Raw genomic sequence first — 22,701 nt, 5'->3', positions numbered from 1 at the left:
CTCTCTTGTATGAGGTGTACATGCTTTAGTCTTCGCCAGCCCTTCTAAGTGATAGCTTCCAAAACAGTCTTGCCACCAGCCACTTAGCTGGGCTGGCAGTCAAAAGGTCTCCTGATAATAATAATGATTACTATTCTTCCCATCTTGAAAAAGGCTTCTCTCTTCTCTTCCTTCCAATTTAAGGCCTATATCTCTTCTCCCTTATCTCTCCAAGCTCTTGGAACGTCTTGTCTATTCTCAAGTGTCGCCTTTCATTTCTTCTAATTCTTTCCAATCCGGTTTCCGTTCTCACCATTCTACCCAGACTGCACAACTTTCTGTCTGTTATCCTCTACTTTCGGCACGTTATTCTAAGGACTCTCCCTTACTAATTATTTTGCATTTGTCCACCGCTTTCGAGAGAGTCGATCACTCATTGCTTCTGTCCTCGCGTTCTTCTTTTGGGTTTTCTGGTTCGGTTCTTCCTGGTTTCAATCCTATTTGTTCAATCGCACTTATTCATATTCTAGGGCATGTTAATCATCTTCCACTTTTCCTCTTCAACATGGCCTTCCTCAAGGCTTGGTTTTAGGTCCTTTTCTTTTTTCTCTTTAAACTTCTCCCCTAACCTCAATTATTTCTTCATTTCGGTTGTCTCACCATGTCTACGCTAATGACACCCAACATTTTCTATACTTTTCTTCTTTTTCCCTGCACTATTCATGCCACTTCAACTTCATGTCTCTGGGCCATCGAATCTTGAATGTCCGATCATTATCTTGTTCTTAATTCTTCCAAGAAAACATTCCTTACCCCACTCTCTTCTCTCCATTTCTTCTTTAGCTCATAATCTGGGTCTTTACTTAGATTATTCGCTTTCCTTTTCCCTTCACATCCCTTTAATCTCACGTGCCCGTCGGGCCCACCATTTTAACATTCGTAAGGATGGACCTTTCTTACTTTCTGTGCAGCTAAACTACTAATGTCCTCTCTCATCTTTTCTATTGTTCTTGCATTCTGTTTGACCTTCCTGCCTCACGTCTCACCCATCTTAAGTCTATTTGCAACTCTTCTATTCGTATTCATTCCTCTTTTTCGCATGGAGATTGAAACTCTTCCTTGCTATCTTCTCTCGGCTGGCTGTCCTTTCATTCCCGTCTTGACTTCAACTTTCTTTGTATGGTCTTTAAATCCCTTCACAAACTTTTCCCTCCTTCGTTCTCTTCATTGGTGTCCTTCTATTCTCCTGATCGTACTGTTTGCTCCTAGTCCCTTTTTCCTTTAACTGGTGCCCGCACCCCTTGTGACCAGTACCGATTTTTTGTTAATTGTCTTTACTTGCCACCTTCATTGGAACGTGCTCCCACTTTCTCTCCGTTCCATTTCTTCTTATTCACTTTTCGTTGTGCTCGCAAAGCTCATCTCCATTAGTTTTCCTTGGTTATTTGTCATTGTTTTCATATTAATTGTACTGTGATGTGAGGATTTGTACAGTGCTTTGGCGTATAGTGCTTAATAAACACAAAATAAATAAAAATACAAACATTAATGACACCTCTGTATAGGGCTTTATGTTGACTCATCATGCTTCTAAGACTTTTTAAGACATTTATCAATCGCTGAAGAATGATTGGCTGAGTCAGCGCCGCCTGGATTTGAACCTGGATCTATGGTCAGCAGTCAGCTTCACCAATCTAGGCAAACAGGCTAGATGTAGGCTTTCCTTGGCTCACCTGTGGTCATGCAATCAAGGTGGGTTCTTAGGCATGGAGAAGAGTGGACAATAATACAGGGTAATTCATTATTTTTTTTTTATTTTTTTTTTTTATTGTTTTATCAAAATATGATTTTACAATTTTACACTTTTTGTAGTTAACTACAAAGGATGATCAGAGAAGGACTTGTCTTTGTTTTCTGTTTTGCAGACTTCTGTTTTTCTATTCATTGTTCGCATTTAGTAACTTTCCGTCGATGTGTTCTAGCATTTTTGCAGTTGCTATTTGCCACGTTGTTTTGTCTCCCCCAATGAGTCTGCACCACCACAGTTGCTCTTCTGGCAGTGCGCTGAAACCTGATATCATTTCTTAGGCATGGAGAAGAGTGGACAATAATACAGGGTAATTCATTATTACGCTGAAGAAAGGAATTTCCACACACAGATGAAAGGTAGGACGTGGCATTGGGGCCACTCTGGCACCTCTCAGAAAGTGTGCTGGGATTGGAAACCACTCCTTATGCCGACAGGGGCAGTTTTGCACACGCGGTGGGCATCTTTTTGCTTGAAGGAGAAGATACTGATTGTCCACCTTTGGGTCGCGGGAGTCCAGGAGAAGAAACGTGCCAGGCCAAAGAAGAAACACTGGACCAAGTAATCCCCAAACAATTCTGACACAAGAAGTTAATGTGCATTCTATAAAAAGACAGAGCTCAACAGGATCTATTCACAAAGTGGTTACGCAGTATGCAGCCCTTCAGATGTCTGGACTCCAACACCCATACACCTTTCCCATTAAAGTCAAAGCTGAGAGATCATGGAGTTGCAGCCTAAACCGTTTGGACGGACACACAATGAGGAACCACTAGGGCAACACATGAAAGTTCACCTGGAAAGACCACTGCGACACCCTGCGCGATGCACCAATTGTTAATCAAATGCATTAGTTGTTTTGAACAGCTTCAATCTGCGTCTGATACTCCCTGAACCCTGGCATTTCATCCAGGAATTGCCATTCAGCACGATCTCACTGTATCCCACACCCTTACACCCATCGCACCGACACCCAAAACAACATGAGTGACGCATTGCCCTACATGTGTCAAGACACTTGGTGCAGAGCAATGAATTGCTTTAGCAATGTGATCAGGCCTAAATAACAGTCAAAAGGAATGGGCGACCAACACAGCACCACTTGAATATAAGAATTGAATTGGCTGTTTACTAGCAGGCAGTATTCTCTAAACATGAGAGCAGAAGCATATGGACAAAAACATCTGAATACACAGGGCACCACAGGAGGCAGCAAAAGTGGCAGCAATCAGCGAACACAAAGCCTACACTAACAGCAAAATGGGTTCTGTTGTCAGGCGGTGGGCACCGGGGAAAAATTAGCAACTGCTAGAGCCGTGCGTAGCAAGGAGAAAGGGATCCGGGAGCAGACAAGATAAAGAACACAAAGAGAGAAACCGGTGGCGGATCCAGGGAAGGAATTGCAGAAGTGCAAGCCTGAAATTCACAATTCAGATTTGCTCCAAACCAACAAGTGTAGAAATCAACATAAATCATCCTTGGTGGCGGGGCGCTGGGGGGTGTTGGAGACATGCGTCCATAGCAGTGGCGGTGGCAGACTTTTCTGACACAGGGTGGGAAGAAATCCCCAAGGGTACGAAGCAATCCTCAAGGGGCAGCAGTCAAAACCATTTCAACACTCTTCAGGCAGCAGGGAGAGTGAATAGTGACCTGGAATGGCCCAAGGAGGGGGGGGGCAACCTCCCCCATCCCTTCCACTAGCCCTACCACTGCCCAAAGATGTCAGGCAGCTTGTGCCAGTGAACGGCTCTCCCCAGTAGTCGCACATGCCATTTTTAAACCCCTTTTGCATGTGCCAAGTCTGGTTTCTGCAAGCTAAAGCCCTCATGATGCAGGGTTCGATCCTTGAGAGGAGATCATTAATTTATACGCGCTCCGATTACTAGCCTTACCCACCATGATTCTTTGCTGGAGGTGGTCACTTTACTGATTGCTTAGCACAGGAGAGAGATGAGAGCTGAAAATGTTAGGCACATTTGTGGCACCAGAACAACCATGCACCCAGACCTTTGGAAGGGTGTCGGGATTGCTTGGGGAGTCAGTACTGGTAAACCACAAAGTGGCCACCAGACATAACCTTGATCTTAGCTTCTTGACCCTGTCCATCCCAGGACCCTTGCCCACATGCACCCAGCATGCATGGATCTTTGCCTTGAATGTCCAGGATCTGCTGAGTATGCTCGTGTGGACAGGTAGAGAAGATGCAATGACAGATGCCAATCAACTCACCCCCTATTACCAAGGACACTATTAGGAGAGCAAGAACAAAGGCTTTCTCAGCCTACTGTAGGACTGCCATATCGATCACTATCAACATTGCGGTGAGTGGGCGTAAGAAAGGAAGGGAGGAGCAGAGAAGGCGTGTGCGCACAAATGAGTGGAAGGGAGTGAGGCAGGGAGGAGCAGAGAAGGCTTATGTGCACCAATGAGTGGCAGAAAGTGATGCAGGGAAGAGCAGAGAAGGCTTGTGTGCACCAATGAGTGGAAGGATTGAGACAATGAGGAGCAGATAAGACTTGTGTGCAGCAATGAGTGGAGGAACGTGAGGCAGAGAAGGCTTGTGTGCACCAATGAGTGGAAGGAGTGAGGCAAGGAGGAACAGAGAAGACTTTTGTGCACTCATGTGTGGGAGGAAGAGAGATAGGGAGGAAAAGAGAAGACTTGTGTGCCCCAAAGTGTTGAGGCAGAGAGGGAGATAGGGAGGAGCAGAGAAGACTTCTGTTCACCAATGTGTGGGAGGAAGAGAGGCAGTGAGGAGCACGGAAGACTTCTGTTCACCAATGAGTGGCAGGAAGAGAGAAAGGGAGGAGCAGAGACGACTTGTGTGCACCAACGAGTGGGAGGAATAGAGGCAGTGGGAGCAGAGAAGACTTGTCTGCACCAATATGATGAGAAAGAGAGCCAGGGAGGAGCAGAGAAGACTTGTTTGCACCAATGAGTGGGAGGAAGAGAGGCAGGGAGGAGCACAAAAAACGTGTGTTCACCAATAAGTGGGAGGAAGAGAGGAGCAGGGAAGACATTTGTGCACCAATGAGTGGGAGGAAGAGAGTCATGGAGGACCACAGAAGACTTGTGTTCACCAACGAGTTGCAGGAAGAGAGGAAGGGAGGAGCAGAGAAGACTTGTGTGCACCAATGAGTGGGAGGAAGAGAGGAAGGGAGGAGCACAGAAGACTTGTGTTCACCAATGAGTGGGAGGAAGAGAGGAAGTGAGGAGCACGGAAGACTTTTGTGCACCAATGAGTGGTAGGAAGAGAGGCATGGAGGACCACAGAAGACTTGTGTTCACCAATGAGTGGCAATGATCTTTGTCTGAATGCCAGCAAGACGGAGATCCTCCTCATCGGCACACCTTCACCATCCTTTCCCCTAACTCTCTGGCCGGCCTCCCTTGGCCCTCCTCCTACCCCCGTCTGCGAGGGTAAGAACTTCGGGGTCATCTTTGACTCCACCCTTTCCTTCTCCGCCCACATCTCTGAGGTCTCTAAAAAGTCAAATTTCCGACTTCACCTCCTCAGAGGTACTCTGCCTTTCCTCTCATTCCCCCAGTAGCTCATGGTATCCCAAGCTCTGGTTCTCTCTAGCTTGGACTATTGTAACAGCCTCTTTCTAAAACTACCTGCCTCTACTCTCCGCCCTCTGCAACTAATCAAGAACAGGACTGCAAGACTTGTCCTTGGCCTCAAGCCCTGGGATTGTATCTCTCCAGCTTTGAAATCTCTCCACTGGCTCCCAGTGGATGCAAGGATTAAATTCAAAACCCTCTGCATTGTCCACAAGGCTTTCTGGGGCCTGGGTCCAAAATACCTTCAGCTATCACTCCGCAAATACCTCCCCTCTCGAGCTCTTCACTCCTCTACCTCCAACTCCTTCAGGGTCAGTCGTTTTTCTAAGAAACGAGCTGGGGGAAGATCTCTGTCTTCGGCTGGGGCCTCCCTCTGGAACAGCCTCCCTGCCACTCTAAAACTTGAGGAGAACCATCTACGGTTCCGTAAGCACCTCAAGACCTTCCTCTTTTAGTCTGCCTTCGCTCCCCTTCTCCCCTACTGATCTGTTCTCTATTGGCACCATGCACCTGGCCACCCTCTGTCCTTCGAGCCCAGGTGCCTGCTCATCCTGCCACCCTCCCCCACTGCCTCTGGGCCACCCCTTGCACTGGGGTCTGTATCTGTACCCATACAGCCCCCCCTTTTCTTCCTGCACTTATCAGACCTATCCTGTCTGCTGCCTTAAACCTAGCACTTGCAAATTGCCGGCTGCATTACCACTGTTTGTTGCCTTTATTATTTATTTATTTATTGTTATTTATCTGTTTCTCCTCTGCTTCGCACTTTCCACTTCTCCCCCCTTCCATGCACTTTTCCCCTCCCCCCTCTCCGATGCACTTGCGCGTTCTCAATGTCACTGGGCCTAGTAAGATCGCTGTTTTTGTTCTCCCCTGTTCCCCTCCCTTGCCTTGTCGTGCTCTGAAACACTTGTGTACGAGCGCGATAGAAATAAAATATCAATCAATCAGGAAGAGAGGAAGGGAGGAGCAGAGAAGACTTGTGTGCCCCAATGAGTGGGAGGAAGAGAGGCAGGGAGGAGCACAGAAGACTTGTGTTCACCAATGAGTGGGAGGAAGAGAGGAGCAGGGAAGACTTTTGTGCATCAATGAGTGGGAGGAAGAGAGGCATGTTGGACCACAGAAGACTTGTGTTCACCAATGAGTAGAAGGGAGTGAGGCAGGGAGGAGCAGAGAAGACTTGTGTTCACCATTGAGTGGGAGGAAGAGAGACAAAGGGGGGGCAGAGAGGAAGGAAGGAGCATAGAAACCCAAACTTGTGTGCACCAACGAGTGGGTGGAAGAGAGGCAGTGGGGAGCAGAGAGGCAGGGGGGAGCAGAGAAGACTTGTGTTCACCAATGAGCGGGAGGAAGAGGGGCAGGGAGAAGCAGAGAAGATTTGTGTGCACCAATGAGTGGAGTAAGATAGGTTGGGGGCAGAGAGGCCGTGGGGAGCAGAGAAGACTTGCGTGATGACAATGCCAACTACTGTACCATGTTCCAAGACTGCTGCATAAACTGGCCATGGAACAAACATCACATTAAGAACCTGCCTTACAGTTAGTACTATGCACACACAATGGGCAAAGGGCCCAGTGATGACTCCTTCATATCTACGCCTTCCAGGATTCTTACTCAGTTGCATGAGACACTGCACCATCCCAGTGGGATTCTGACATTTGCTCACTAAGACTTTTTTAAAAGACAATTATGATATTTATCGAAAAAATCAAACAATTAAAAGGGGGGCGTGGCTTGAGCAGCCATGGAGTAGGTCCGGAGTATCCGACAGATGATCCGTAAAAACTACCTTTGAAAGTGCGCCATTGGTTCCTTAATTGATCACACACGCACGGGAACATCTGCTCTGCCCATTGTATAAAGATCGAGAGAATCGTAAGCGGGAGTCTGGAGGAATTGGTCAACGAACGACGGCGGCAGTTCGGTCCATTGTCATACAAGATGGCCGACAACAAAGGAAACGAAACTGGGGTACTCGAAGAGGACGAATAGAGGCGGCGGCCATGGGGAAAGAACAATGGCGAGGTGAAGACGGAACAAAACCCCTGGGGGCTTTGGGCCTTGGGTCGTGGAGCCTGGGTTCTGGCCCGGACGACAGGGGCCCGAGGGCAGCAGAGGTGTGAAAATGCATATCTCTTCTCCCTTATCTCTCCAAGCTCTTGGAACGTCTTGTCTATTCTCAAGTGTCGCCTTTCATTTCTTCTAATTCTTTCCAATCCGGTTTCCGTTCTCACCATTCTACTCAGACTGCACAACTTTCTGTCTGTTATCCTCTACTTTCGGCACGTTATTCTAAGGACTCTCCCATACTAATTATTTTGCATTTGTCCACCGCTTTCGAGAGAGTCGATCACTCATTGCTTCTGTCCTCGCGTTCTTCTTTTGGGTTTTCTGGTTCGGTTCTTCCTGGTTTCAATCCTATTTGTTCAATCGCACTTATTCATATTCTAGGGCATGTTAATCATCTTCCACTTTTCCTCTTCAACATGGCCTTCCTCAAGGCTTGGTTTTAGGTCCTTTTCTTTTTTCTCTTTAAACTTCTCCCCTAACCTCAATTATTTCTTCATTTCGGTTGTCTCACCATGTCTACGCTAATGACACCCAACATTTTCTATACTTTTCTTCTTTTTCCCTGCACTATTCATGCCACTTCAACTTCATGTCTCTGGGCCATCGAATCTTGAATGTCCGATCATTATCTTGTTCTTAATTCTTCCAAGAAAACATTCCTTACCCCACTCTCTTCTCTCCATTTCTTCTTTAGCTCATAATCTGGGTCTTTACTTAGATTATTCGCTTTCCTTTTCCCTTCACATCCCTTTAATCTCACGTGCCCGTCGGGCCCACCATTTTAACATTCGTAAGGATGGACCTTTCTTACTTTCTGTGCAGCTAAACTACTAATGTCCTCTCTCATCTTTTCTATTGTTCTTGCATTCTGTTTGACCTTCCTGCCTCACGTCTCACCCATCTTAAGTCTATTTGCAACTCTTCTATTCGTATTCATTCCTCTTTTTCGCATGGTGATTGAAACTCTTCCTTGCTATCTTCTCTCGGCTGGCTGTCCTTTCATTCCCGTCTTGACTTCAACTTTCTTTGTATGGTCTTTAAATCCCTTCACAAACTTTTCCCTCCTTCGTTCTCTTCGTTGGTGTCCTTCTATTCTCCTGATCGTACTGTTTGCTCCTAGTCCCTTTTTCCTTTAACTGGTGCCCGCACCCCTTGTGACCAGTACCGATTTTTTGTTAATTGTCTTTACTTGCCACCTTCATTGGAACGTGCTCCCACTTTCTCTCCGTTCCATTTCTTCTTATTCACTTTTCGTTGTGCTCGCAAAGCTCATCTCCATTAGTTTTCCTTGGTTATTTGTCATTGTTTTCATATTAATTGTACTGTGATGTGATGATTTGTACAGTGCTTTGGCGTATAGTGCTTAATAAACACAAAATAAATAAAAATACAAACATTAATGACACCTCTGTATAGGGCTTTATGTTGACTCATCATGCTTCTAAGACTTTTTAAGACATTTATCAATCGCTGAAGAATGATTGGCTGAGTCAGCGCCGCCTGGATTTGAACCTGGATCTATGGTCAGCAGTCAGCTTCACCAATCTAGGCAAACAGGCTAGATGTAGGCTTTCCTTGGCTCACCTGTGGTCATGCAATCAAGGTGGGTTCTTAGGCATGGAGAAGAGTGGACAATAATACAGGGTAATTCATTATTACGCTGAAGAAAGGAATTTCCACACACAGATGAAAGGTAGGACGTGGCATTGGGGCCACTCTGGCACCTCTCAGAAAGTGTGCTGGGATTGGAAACCACTCCTTATGCCGACAGGGGCAGTTTTGCACACGCGGTGGGCATCTTTTTGCTTGAAGGAGAAGATACTGATCGTCCACCTTTGGGTCGCGGGAGTCCAGGAGAAGAAACGTGCCAGGCCAAAGAAGAAACACTGGACCAAGTAATCCCCAAACAATTCTGACACATGAAGTTAATGTGCATTCTATAAAAAGACCGAGCTCAACAGGATCTATTCACAAACTGGTTACGCAGTATGCAACCCTTCAGATGTCTGGACTCCAACACCCATACACCTTTCCCATTAAAGTCAAAGCTGAGAGATCATGGAGTTGCAGCCTAAACCGTTTGGACGGACACACAATGAGGAACCACTAGGGCAACACATGAAAGTTCACCTGGAAAGACCACTGCGACACCCTGCGCGATGCACCAATTGTTAATCAAATGCATTAGTTGTTTTGAACAGCTTCAATCTGCGTCTGATACTCCCTGAACTCTGGCATTTCATCCAGGAATTGCCATTCAACACGATCTCACTGTATCCCACACCCTTACACCCATCGCACCGACACCCAAAACAACATGAGTGACGCATTGCCCTACATGTGTCAAGACACTTGGTGCAGAGCAATGAATTGCTTTAGCAATGTGATCGGGCCTAAATAACAGTCAAAAGGAATGGGCGACCAACACAGCACCACTTGAATATAAGAATTGAATTGGCTGTTTACTAGCAGGCAGTATTCTCTAAACATGAGAGCAGAAGCATATGGACAAAAACATCTGAATACACAGGGCACCACAGGAGGCAGCAAAAGTGGCAGCAATCAGCGAACACAAAGCCTACACTAACAGCAAAATGGGTTCTGTTGTCAGGCGGTGGGCACCGGGGAAAAATTAGCAACTGCTAGAGCCGTGCGTAGCAAGGAGAAAGGGATCCGTGAGCAGACAAGATAAAGAACACAAAGAGAGAAACCGGTGGCGGATCCAGGGAAGGAATTGCAGAAGTGCAAGCCTGAAATTCACAATTCAGATTTGCTCCAAACCAACAAGTGTAGAAATCAACATAAATCATCCTTGGTGGCGGGGCGCTGGGGGGTGTTGGAGACATGCGTCCATAGCAGTGGCGGTGGCAGACTTTTCTGACACAGGGTGGGAAGAAATCCCCAAGGGTACGAAGCAATCCTCAAGGGGCAGCAGTCAAAACCATTTCAACACTCTTCAGGCAGCAGGGAGAGTGAATAGTGACCTGGAATGGCCCAAGGAGGGGGGGGGCAACCTCCCCCATCCCTTCCACTAGCCCTACCACTGCCCAAAGATGTCAGGCAGCTTGTGCCAGTGAACGGCTCTCCCCAGTAGTCGCACATGCCATTTTTAAACCCCTTTTGCATGTGCCAAGTCTGGTTTCTGCAAGCTAAAGCCCTCATGATGCAGGGTTCGATCCTTGAGAGGAGATCATTAATTTATACGCGCTCCGATTACTAGCCTTACCCACCATGATTCTTTGCTGGAGGTGGTCACTTTACTGATTGCTTAGCACAGGAGAGAGATGAGAGCTGAAAATGTTAGGCACATTTGTGGCACCAGAACAACCATGCACCCAGACCTTTGGAAGGGTGTCGGGATTGCTTGGGGAGTCAGTACTGGTAAACCACAAAGTGGCCACCAGACATAACCTTGATCTTAGCTTCTTGACCCAGTCCATCCCAGGACCCTTGCCCACATGCACCCAGCATGCATGGATCTTTGCCTTGAATGTCCAGGATCTGCTGAGTATGCTCGTGTGGACAGGTAGAGAAGATGCAATGACAGATGCCAATCAACTCACCCCCTATTACCAAGGACACTATTAGGAGAGCAAGAACAAAGGCTTTCTCAGCCTACTGTAGGACTGCCATATCGATCACTATCAACATTGCGGTGAGTGGGCGTAAGAAAGGAAGGGAGGAGCAGAGAAGGCGTGTGCGCACAAATGAGTGGAAGGGAGTGAGGCAGGGAGGAGCAGAGAAGGCTTATGTGCACCAATGAGTGGCAGAAAGTGATGCAGGGAAGAGCAGAGAAGGCTTGTGTGCACCAATGAGTGGAAGGATTGAGACAATGAGGAGCAGATAAGACTTGTGTGCAGCAATGAGTGGAGGAACGTGAGGCAGAGAAGGCTTGTGTGCACCAATGAGTGGAAGGAGTGAGGCAAGGAGGAACAGAGAAGACTTTTGTGCACTCATGTGTGGGAGGAAGAGAGATAGGGAGGAAAAGAGAAGACTTGTGTGCCCCAAAGTGTTGAGGCAGAGAGGGAGATAGGGAGGAGCAGAGAAGACTTCTGTTCACCAATGTGTGGGAGGAAGAGAGGCAGTGAGGAGCACGGAAGACTTCTGTTCACCAATGAGTGGCAGGAAGAGAGAAAGGGAGGAGCAGAGACGACTTGTGTGCACCAACGAGTGGGAGGAATAGAGGCAGTGGGAGCAGAGAAGACTTGTCTGCACCAATATGATGAGAAAGAGAGCCAGGGAGGAGCAGAGAAGACTTGTTTGCACCAATGAGTGGGAGGAAGAGAGGCAGGGAGGAGCACAGAAAACGTGTGTTCACCAATAAGTGGGAGGAAGAGAGGAGCAGGGAAGACATTTGTGCACCAATGAGTGGGAGGAAGAGAGTCATGGAGGACCACAGAAGACTTGTGTTCACCAATGAGTTGCAGGAAGAGAGGAAGGGAGGAGCAGAGAAGACTTGTGTGCACCAATGAGTGGGAGGAAGAGAGGAAGGGAGGAGCACAGAAGACTTCTGTTCACCAATGAGTGGCAGGAAGAGAGAAAGGGAGGAGCAGAGACGACTTGTGTGCACCAACGAGTGGGAGGAATAGAGGCAGTGGGAGCAGAGAAGACTCGTCTGCACCAATATGATGAGAAAGAGAGCCAGGGAGGAGCAGAGAAGACTTGTTTGCACCAATGAGTGGGAGGAAGAGAGGCAGGGAGGAGCACAGAAAACGTGTGTTCACCAATAAGTGGGAGGAAGAGAGGAGCAGGGAAGACATTTGTGCACCAATGAGTGGGAGGAAGAGAGTCATGGAGGACCACAGAAGACTTGTGTTCACCAATGAGTTGCAGGAAGAGAGGAAGGGAGGAGCAGAGAAGACTTGTGTGCACCAATGAGTGGGAGGAAGAGAGAAAGGGAGGAGCACAGAAGACTTGTGTTCACCAATGAGTGGGAGGAAGAGAGGAAGTGAGGAGCACGGAAGACTTTTGTGCACCAATGAGTGGTAGGAAGAGAGGCATGGAGGACCACAGAAGACTTGTGTTCACCAATGAGTGGCAATGATCTTTGTCTGAATGCCAGCAAGACGGAGATCCTCCTCATCGGCACACTGAAAGGAAGCGCCCCCGTTTTCAGCACGATCCTCCCCGCAATGAGAGACAATAAGGGACTCTCCCGTAATGGGAATAAGGCCAAGACAGAGTGCGGGTGAGCGTAAGTGGGAGTTTATCCAAAGAATAGGGCATGCAAAGAACTCTGCAACCTCCGAGAGCGCTCTGTCTGACAATAGCAAAGACAGGCGTATTTCTAATACAAAAAACGTCATCAGAACCTACACACTATAGGGGGCACAAGTTAATTGGGATTGGGTGGCGTCGACTAACTATAGGTGTTGCTGCAGCGTGGTTGGTCTTGGCGTGAGGACGTCACTGGTCAGCCTCGTGGGTTGGGTTGGGCCTGGCAGGCCAGCTTGAGGTCATCCGAGCGGTGTTGGTATGCTGGGGCAGCCTGTGACAAAGATGAATACCTTTCCTGACTCGTTTGCCCTAGGCCATGTACACTGCAGTTATTCAAGAAACGACATTTAAGTTCATCAATAAATCGCTCAGCAGTTTATCTTATAAAATAAACGCAACACATGAGGAATGCACCTCGTGAGAGGTCTGGTGGTTGTCGGTTGGGGTGAGATTTACCTGTGTCCTATTGACCGGTATTTTAGGTCGAGGGGCTGGGCTCTGGGGCCTGAGCCGAATGATACATGTCTGTCTGCTGCGTTAGAAGTTATTATATAAATGGGTCTCTGTGTCTTGTCCCAGTGATGGGGGTCGTCTTTGCACGGGGTCATGATTCTTGGGGTGGTCTAGGGGGGTTGTGGGATTTACGAGAGGGTGCTGGTAGATCAGTGGATTCAACCGTGGGTTTATTACCGTGCTGTAAATAACACAGGTGGCGGGCTGTGGCCTTGGGTGCGGTACCGGGGCCTCTGACTCTCTGAAGCGGCTCCAGCTTGGTTGGGGGAGGTGAGGGAGCGCGGCACATGCCTTAGCTTCTTTATCTGGCAGGCTTGGTAGGGTGGGAGGGAGAATGGCCTTGCATATATTCACAAAGGTTTTTTCCTCGTGCGTTGCTGACTTTTGAATGCAGAACTTTTATAATGTTCTGCCTTATTTTGATGTTATTTAAACACACATATATATTTCAATTTCGTTACACATTTCTTTAATACAGTCGGTCCGAGTACCTTTTCATTACATGGTATTATATTTACTACAGTGTTTAAATATTTGTATACATTCGACGGTACATGAGGTAGAACTATATTATGGACCACAGAGATTGACGGTTGCTACTATGGGTGACTCAAAAGACATATAGGGGTTCATGTGTCTACATATGACTTAAAGACACTTTCTCTGTGATCTAGCAGCATTAGTACAGTCACATGTGAAGTCATATAAACATTTCACTTTTATGACTAATTCATGGTTTGCAGATTCTGTTTAAGAAGAGTAGTTCACTAATACCACTACTTGAATTCATTTCTGCGTCGCCCTGGCCTCGCGGACCAGGTCACACGGGATGCAGTATTACATTGTGGATAACAGACTGTTACAGTGTTACTATCTGGTGTTAGCTCGTACCCAACTTTCTCATGGGAACGCGCTCGCAGCGGAGCTGCCATGGTGCTGCGGCGGCAGAGATGCATGAAAGGCCCTCCAAAGGTGGGGGCCGCGCTACAGTGCGCTGAACTCACGCCATCTTTGCTAGACAAGATGGCTTCTAGGCCTAACTGATTTTTGGTATATGCAGGGAACGGATACGTGTGGGCAATGTCGTCGGCGGGTGAACCCTCCTCCACCTGGGCCCGGGTGGCATGAGGGGACGCCCACCGAGTCATGGTCCTCACCTGGGGAGAAGGCTGCAGGTGAGGAGGGCCTCGCGGCCAGTCCTCCCCTACATTTCCCCCCTTTCGTTACTAAAGTAACGAATTCTTTAGCTCTTCTAATCTTCTACATTCTTGTTCCTCTATCACTGCGTCATCCCATGCAGGTGTTCCTTTTCTAGGCATCCATGCTCTACATACCCCCCTCAAGCTCTCACCTCTTCTAGCATACTCGTCTGGTGTACATGTTAAATATATACAGTCACCAGTTTCTTCCAAGTCTACCCAGACCTCCTCATACCATTCCAGTTCCACGTCTCGGGGTTCTTTGATAGTGGTGTGCCATAGTTTGTCTACTATGTACTTATCACGGTACATAGGCACTAACTGGTACCTGGGAGTGTTATCTGTTCCTGTCTGTACATGTACTTCTTGTGTCGCCTTAATTGTACCACCAGAGTTGCCCATTGTCACCATCATCATTGCACCGTTAGGGACTGCGTTAGCACAACATCGGAGGCCCACCTGGCACAGGCAGAACACCACGAGGAGGACCACCACAACTGGTATCAAGAACTTCATTGCCATTCCAAGCCATGAGGGAACCCAGGAGAAGATATTGTCGAACCATGAGCTATCTTTAGCCCCACCTTCCATCTTCATCTTCTCTCCCAGGTTATGTACTGCTTCAATGACGTGGGACAGGGACCCATTTTCTGCGTCTTCAGAAGGTACGAACGTGCAGCAGGCACTTCCTATTTTTCGGCAAACACCTCCATCGATCGCTGTTAACAGGTCCAGAACATACCTGTTCTGCATGGTCATCAGTCGCAGAGCTCGTAGTTCCACCTTTATTATGTTGAACCCTTCTTCAGTGTCATTGGCCAGCTGGATCAGTTCCCACCGTGTGATCTGGAGCCATTTTGCATTTGCTCTTGCTTGGACACTCGAAACTAGTGAGGCAAAAAATGTTTCCACGGAGCTGAACAGGCGATACCTGTCTGGGATTTGTGCCAATAAATCGGATGATGCTTGTGATATGTAGTTCGATGCTCGCTTGTTCCGTGATAGCACCTCTTCCTTCCCTCCGGAGGACAGGACATAGAGGTGTGTTTTTGCAGTGGGAGAAGTTGCACCTTGGTTCACGTTTCCTTGCGTCCTTTTATTTTCGTCGACGTGACTTTCTGGAATCACCATTAGGGCCGAATGCAAAGTGGCCATTGAGCAGCTGCCACTCCATGCCTGGGGAAGGTGCAAGTAAGCCTTATTTCCGCATACCCAGTATGTGTCCATTAGTGCTGCTGTTCCTTTTTTCATGTCTGGGATGGTGAGAGTTTTGTTACAGTTTTTATTCGTTCCCATTGCCACTTTTCCTTCTCCCTTGAAACATAGTTCGTTTTTTATTTCACTTTGTAGCTTGAAGGGTTTCTCCATCGCTGTTACCCATGTTAGTTTAGAGATGTGTTCTTTCCATATTGGTGTGCACGTTTTTTCCATCCACCGCAGCTTGTCTGGTTGGACACCTCTCAGTACTTCCGCTTTGCACAGTACTTCTTCATCTTTCCATCTGTTCTCGGAAAACAGTGTCCCTTGTATTGCAAAAAAGGGTTCTTTAAGACAGACCACTCCAGTCGCTTTTGGATAGCACGTTTTGTCGTTCTGTATCATTTTGAAAGAGACATCGTGTGCTTGGAAGGTGTTCTTTATTCTACACAGTGTGAGATGAAGGAGACATTGGGCATCCACAATGGGCAATTCTCTTGGCAACAACACTTTGGGTGTGCCTGATGCATGGGGGATGAGCGAACAGACATAACAGCTTTCATTGGTTGTCTGTTTAGCAGTTGCACTCATATCTGCATACCATTTATTTGCTTGGTGGGGGTGTCGTGGGTCTTCCATCCTGTCTAATCCTAACCCATAATACTCATCATACCCCCTCCTACTTGTCTCTCTTCTTCGCCTACTTTTCTCCCTCCTCCTATACCTTTTAGTTTCGATAGGTGAAAAAATGGGCCCTCCTTCCTCCCTCCCACCCCCCTTTTCCAATTCCTCATATAGGAACTTGTGTTCTGTCATCGTAATTACTTTTCCATTTTCCTCAATAAACAACAAATCACTGTTTTGTATCGGGGCGGGAAGGGTAGTGGGGCTGTTATATATTTCAGGTATGGACATTGTGTCATTTTCCATTTCTTTTTGGAAATTTCTTGATTGTGACAGGGCAGCAGTGGGTGTTGCAATATAGTAACCCCATACAAAGTGTGATCCATCCCAGACCAAAAAATCACCTTCTTTAATATTCATACTTGTAGTTGAATTCGTCCCAGGGGCCAGGGTGATGTTACTCCCCCCTCCCCCCTCGTTCATCTCGATAGAGATGAACGCTATGAACCAATATGTCACCAGGCAAAATATTGATATGAAGAACACAATAACACACATTGATAAACCACATTCGTATGAATATGTAAATCTATCTACTAACATTTCTCTAAATCTAACACGTCTATTAGTTGCAGGCTGCCCATTGGATGCCATGGTAGATCCTGTTTGAAACACAAAAGTGCATTAAGTACAAGCATGTAAACATTTCTAACGTTGTGACGTTGTTTCGACAAAGTATGGGAGTGGGTGGGGGAGGGGGTGTGTCCACAGACAAGGTAATTTTTTAATCATTACTATCCGTACATTATTTCATATATAAAAAAGGAAAGTGAGAAAAAAAAAAAAACTTCTTCAAAACCAAAAAACCCACAAAAACCTTCAAAAGTTGTAAAAAGTATATATATATATATACATATTTATTATAGTACACTTGCCATGCGCTAGTCGCGTTCAATGTTCATCACTTAATGCGCACAAAATTCCCATCATTCATTCTGCACAACTTCATTGTCCGCTGTTGCCTGTGCCTCGTCCTGTACCTCACCTTCCACGGCGCTATACGCCCTGCGTACATCTGTCAAATGCACCCAATATCTCAGGCCCTTCACCTTTACCGCCGTGGGCGTGCAAAACACTACCTCATAAGGGCCATGGAAACGTGGTGCATTCCACCTTCTCACAAAACTTCTTACATATATGTAGTCGCCTGGCATCAGCTGCGACTGTTTGTCCGGCTGTGTTACTGCTTCTGTTTCATTTCCTTCCTCTCTTGTGAAGGGCGGGGCAAGTTGTTTTGCAATGACACGCGCTGCTTGTGCTAATTTTTTCAAGTAGTCGGTAAACTCCTCACCTAATACCGCAGCGCTTCTGTGTGCATCAGAACGTTCACGGAGAGGCGAATGTGTTGTGTGCATTCTCCTTCCCGTGACGATCTCGTGTGGGGATAAATGATGGTCTTTGCTTGGCTGATTGCGCAATTCGAACAGGGCCAGAGGTAGGCAGTACATCCAGCTCTTTTTAAGGGAAAAACATAGTTTTGACAACCTGCTTTTCAGCAGGCCGTTCATTTTTTCCACTACGCCATTACTTTGAGGATGATAAATTGAACATAATTTGTGTTTTATTCCCAATAATGTAGTCACTTCCTTGAACAGTTCATTAACGAAATGAGTGCCGTTGTCTGAGCGAATCACGTCGCAAATTCCCCAGCGCGGGAATACTTCCCTCACTAAGAACTTTGCAGCGCTTTTCGCGTCAGGACGTGCACAGGGGCCCGCTTCCACCCACCTTGAGAAGGGACATACGACCACAATCATGTAACGAGCCCCATTGCACCTTTCTCCCATATCTACATAATCGATGTGGAGCTCTCTAAATGGGCCATTGGGTTTTGGTATTGTACCTCTCAGTGTGCGTAATGTCATTCCTGAGTTGTAAATTTGACATGTCGTGCATTCCAATGCCAGCCTAGTGATGTGTTCCTGGAGGCAAGGTGCAAACCAATCCTCTTGTATCTCTGCCACTATGTGTTGCTTAGCATTATGTGCAGGGAAGTGTAGTTGTTGAAAGGCTATTTCTAACAACGTAACTGGCATCACTGCTTTTCCTGAACTCTCTTGTCGCCACAATAAGTCTGTTGGTGATTTGCTGCATCCTCTCTTAGTCCATAGCAATTTTTCTTCTGCACTAGCTCCCTCTTGTAGCTCTAGTATTTCTTGTGTGAGCATCATGTTATATCCTGCGGGGACCTCTGGGCTTACTGTGTGGTGCAACAAGTACTCCCCTACCTCACCTTTCTGAAAGTATGAAGCTTCTTTGGCGGCGGCGTCTGCTGCCGCGTTTCCCAAAGATACAAGATCTGTGTTTGTAGTATGGGCTTGGCATTTCACAATTGCCACTGCCGTGGGGTCTTGCAGTGCCTCAATCAATTCTTTTAACAATTCTGCGTGTTGGACAGGTGTTCCATCTGCTCGTCGAAACCCTCTCCGCCCCCACCGTGCCAGCCCTCCGTGTACTGTGGTAGTCATGTATGCTGAGTCTGTGTATATTGTTACTGCGCACCCCTTAGCTGCATGCAATGCTTCTATTAGTGCTATTAGTTCTGCTGCTTGAGCTGAATAGTGTGATGGGAGGCGGTATTGCACTAGTGTCTCATATTCACCTTCCTCTAATCGTACCACTGCCATACCCACATGTTTCTCTCCTGTCTCCATGTCAATTGAGGCCGACCCGTCCACGAAGTACACCTCTCCCTCGTTCAGGGCATTCTCAAAAACCACCTGATCCTGACCCTCGTCACCGGTGTATGTTGCACAGTTGTGGTTCTGCATGTCTTCTATTGTGCACGCCTCCGTGATGAATGTGGCTGGGTTTACAGTTTTACATCTTACTATATGGATGTTTGCACTGGACAATATTATCTCATATGCTGTGGCGCGTTGTGTTGTTAATGTGCTTTTTGATCGCTCTAATATTGCAAATAGTGAGTGTTCCACAAACAGTGTTACTGGACAGCCCATTACTATTGTGGCACTTTTTTCAATGGCGAACGCGGCAGCAGCGAGAGATTGCTCGCACGCGAAATGTCCTTGCATTACTGCGTCCAGAGTGCCGCTATAGTAAGCCAGTGGCTTGTGACCCAACGATGTGTTTTGTGTCAGTACTGCGGTCATCAGTGTTCCCTTGCAGTGTGAAAATAAGAAGAATTCGCGTCCATAATCTGGGTTTGCCAGGACTGGAGCGCTTGATATTAGCTCCTTCAGTGAGTTAAATGATGTGTTCATTTCTCCTGTCCATTCTATGTGTCTGTTTTCCTGTTGTGCTTCTTTAAGTCCCTGTAACAAGGGCCTTGTATATGCTGCGTAGTCTAATATCCAAGCTCGGCAGTAGTTACACATGCCCAGGAATTTTTGCATCTCTTTTACTGTTTTGGGCTCTCCAACGGCTCTAATTGCCTCTGCTCTGTCTGGTATGATCCGTTTTCCATCCTTTGATATTAGCTGTCCCAAGTATAGGACCTCTGTTAGGCAGTATTGTAACTTACCCTTATCCACCTTGTACCCCTTGTTGGCCAGTAATGTCAGGAGTGTTATTGAATCCTTTCTACACTCTTCCTCGCTCTGTGCACAAATCAATAAATCGTCAACGTACTGAATCACTGTACTTTCTACAGATAGGTTCCCTAGATCCTCATGTAATATCCTGTTGAATATGCTTGGGCTTTCGCAATATCCTTGTGGTAGTCTGCAGTGTTCAAATCTCCTCCCCCCTAGTGTAAATGCTGTTAAGTACCTGCTCTCTTCTGCTAAGGGGATCGAAAAGAACGCATTTTTTAAGTCAATAACTGTGAAATGAGATGCTGTTTTTGGGATGTTGCATAGTATTGTGGCCGGGTTTGGCACTAGAGGGAACTCTTTCTGAATCACATCATTGAGTGGGCGTAAATCTTGTATCATCCTCCAGGAACCTCCCTTCACCTTTTTGATCGGGTAAATGCATGTGTTGCATGGGGAATTTGAGGGCACTATTATTCCTTGCGCTAACAGTGCCTCTATTGTTTCCTTTATTCCCTCTTCTGCCTCGCGAGACAATGGATATTGTCTCACCCGGGGTAAAATTGCCCCTTCTTTCAGTTTTATCACCACAGGTTGAACTCCATGTAATAACCCTACATCATGGGGGCCGTTCGTCCATATGTTAGTTGGTATTAACCTCATGTCATCATCAAAAAAGGTATGTGGTGCTCCAACTACTGCCATTAATTCAATTGGAGTTTCTCTGGCCGTAATCACGATGTCACATGGTATTGCTAGTTCCATTACTATTTCGCCGTCTGTCTCGGCGTCTGAAAAGAGCTCTTCATCTGACAGCTCTCGCAGTGGGATATTTGCATTTGTACACATTACTGTACGCCATTCGCATCCTTCCATGTCAATCCCTATTATACATATTCTTTTTGCTGACACGTGTACTGTGTGCAAATCCAATGATAGCACTGCCCCAGTGGCTGTGTCGGGGCACACTATGGGGCGAAAGAGGAACTCAGCTGGGATCCTCCAGTCCATTCTTTTTAGTTCTGGTACTATGAGGGCCAATGTTCGCATGCCCTCAATAAACACCTCCTCGTTTTTTGGTAATCCTCTAATTTCTGTGATGATTGCGTGGCCCTGCATTACTGCCATTATGCGTAGAGGACATATGCCCGGTGTTGAACATACTATACCACTTTCTGTAAATGATATGGTCATGTTTAGTTTGCTCAAGAGATCCCTCCCCAGCAAATTAATTGGAGAGCGTTCATAATACAGCAAGGGTGCCCTCACTGTTTTCCCCCCCACTGTCACATCCAATGCTTCTGTGTAAGGAACTTCAATTACAGCCCCAGAGAACCCCTGCGTCTCTAACGTCCTATTAGATAGCGGGAACCGGCCCTCTTTAATGCATGATTTCTCCGCTCCGGAATCCACCATGAATATGAATTGCTTGTCTCCTATCTGCGCCCCTATCAATGGTTCCTCTGATGCATTGTGGGTCGTAGACAGAACTGGACACGCAAGTGTTCTCTGTGGGCTGTCCTATGCGGGGCGTCTCATTGCCCCTCCCTGATCAAAAATGTTCCCCGAAACTACTGATACTCCGCTGAAGGGCGCGGGTGCGGGGGCTCCATTCGCTACTGTAGCGAAAGTGTTACCTGGCATGTATTGTCTGGTGTCATCATTCTGTGGGTGATTTTGTGTTCTGTACTGATGTCCGTGTAGTTGTGCGTTACCTCCTTGCCCTGCATTTCCTTGTTGTTGGTGCTGTCCCATGGGGAGGCCGTATGGGCTCCCTGGGTGTGGGTGACCGTACTGTTCTGCCTCCTGGAACCCGTTGTTTTGTCTGCTTCTGCACTCCCTCGAGTAATGTCCCCACCTCCCACAGTTCCAGCAGCTCCCCTGTGGACCTCGGGGACCCTGCCATCCATTTCCTCCCACTCCACCATACCCTTGTCCCCCTCTTCGGCCCCTGTACCCACCTCTACCCCCTCGTGGGGCCCACTCTTGCCACATTGGACCTCCGTTCTGCTCCTGCTCAGTCCACTGTCGTTGTCCTTGTCCTGCCCAATTTGCTGCTATTCTTCCTTGTATTGCTATTTGCCCCTCCTCTCCTTCGTCTCCCTCCCTCATGAGTGGGAGCCCTGCTACCGCTGCTGCAACCTTCACCAGTTTTGATTGTACCAACTTTGCCTCGTCTGCCAACCTTTTCTGTGCTACTTCCCTCTCTCTCTCTTTTATCCTTTTGCAATGGTGCACTATTATACTTTGGATCTCTGGCCACCCCTTTGCCTCAACGCCCGCTATTTTATCGAGTGCCTTCTGCACCTCTTTTGGGAGCCCTCTCTTAATGATAAAATAGAATAGAGATGTGGATTGGTGCCAGGGTGTGCCCGTTTCCGCTCTCCACATCTCCTGCACCCGGATAATGTAATCCATAGCATCCTCCCCGTCATTCATTGTGCACTGCATTACTGACTGTAAATCTGGAGTATCTGGGAACGTCTCCCGCAGCGCATCCCAAACCCGTGCCCGCACTGTATTAAAGGACGCTCCATCATGACGGTCACAATCTAATGTCACGGCCGGGAAACCAGCCTTAACCCATACTCTGTCTGCTTGATCTCCTACTGCTGATACTAGTAGGCTTTTCACATCGCCTACTGCCAGCGGTATGCCGGCAGTATGTTTCTCGAATGCATATATCCACTTGCTTGCCCCTCCGGACAACGGGGGCAATAACTTCATCAAATTAGCTTTATCCATCTGGGCCCAGGGTATATAGTTTGGTCTTCCTCCCCCTCTGTGTATTAGCGGAAGTTGTAATTTTCCTTTTAACGTTGCGCCCTCACCCACTTTGGTCGTTGCTGACCCCAATGACGCCATCCTCCCCACTCTATTCCTTAGTCGTCCCATCCACTCGTCATCTATTGTTCCTAGCGAGCATGCACCGTCCAGCTCTTCGCTTTCCCCTCCTATTGCCATACTCAACCTATCA

The 22,701-nt window shown here is 47.3% G+C and overlaps 1 protein-coding gene across 1 annotated transcript in view; it reads left to right on the top strand.

Moving 5' to 3' along the window:
* Positions 1-22,701, top strand: part of KBTBD12 (kelch repeat and BTB domain containing 12) — a 1,008,581-nt gene that overhangs the window by 28,752 nt on the left and 957,128 nt on the right. The window lies entirely within an intron of this gene.

This window comes from Ambystoma mexicanum, chromosome 2p (genome assembly GCF_040938575.1).
Source record: "Ambystoma mexicanum isolate Mex_15411 chromosome 2p, UKY_AmexF1_1, whole genome shotgun sequence".
Taxonomy (NCBI): Eukaryota; Metazoa; Chordata; class Amphibia; order Caudata; family Ambystomatidae; genus Ambystoma; species Ambystoma mexicanum.
The sequence above is the reverse complement of the archived record's forward strand: the minus strand, read 5'-3'. Positions and strand labels throughout refer to the sequence as shown.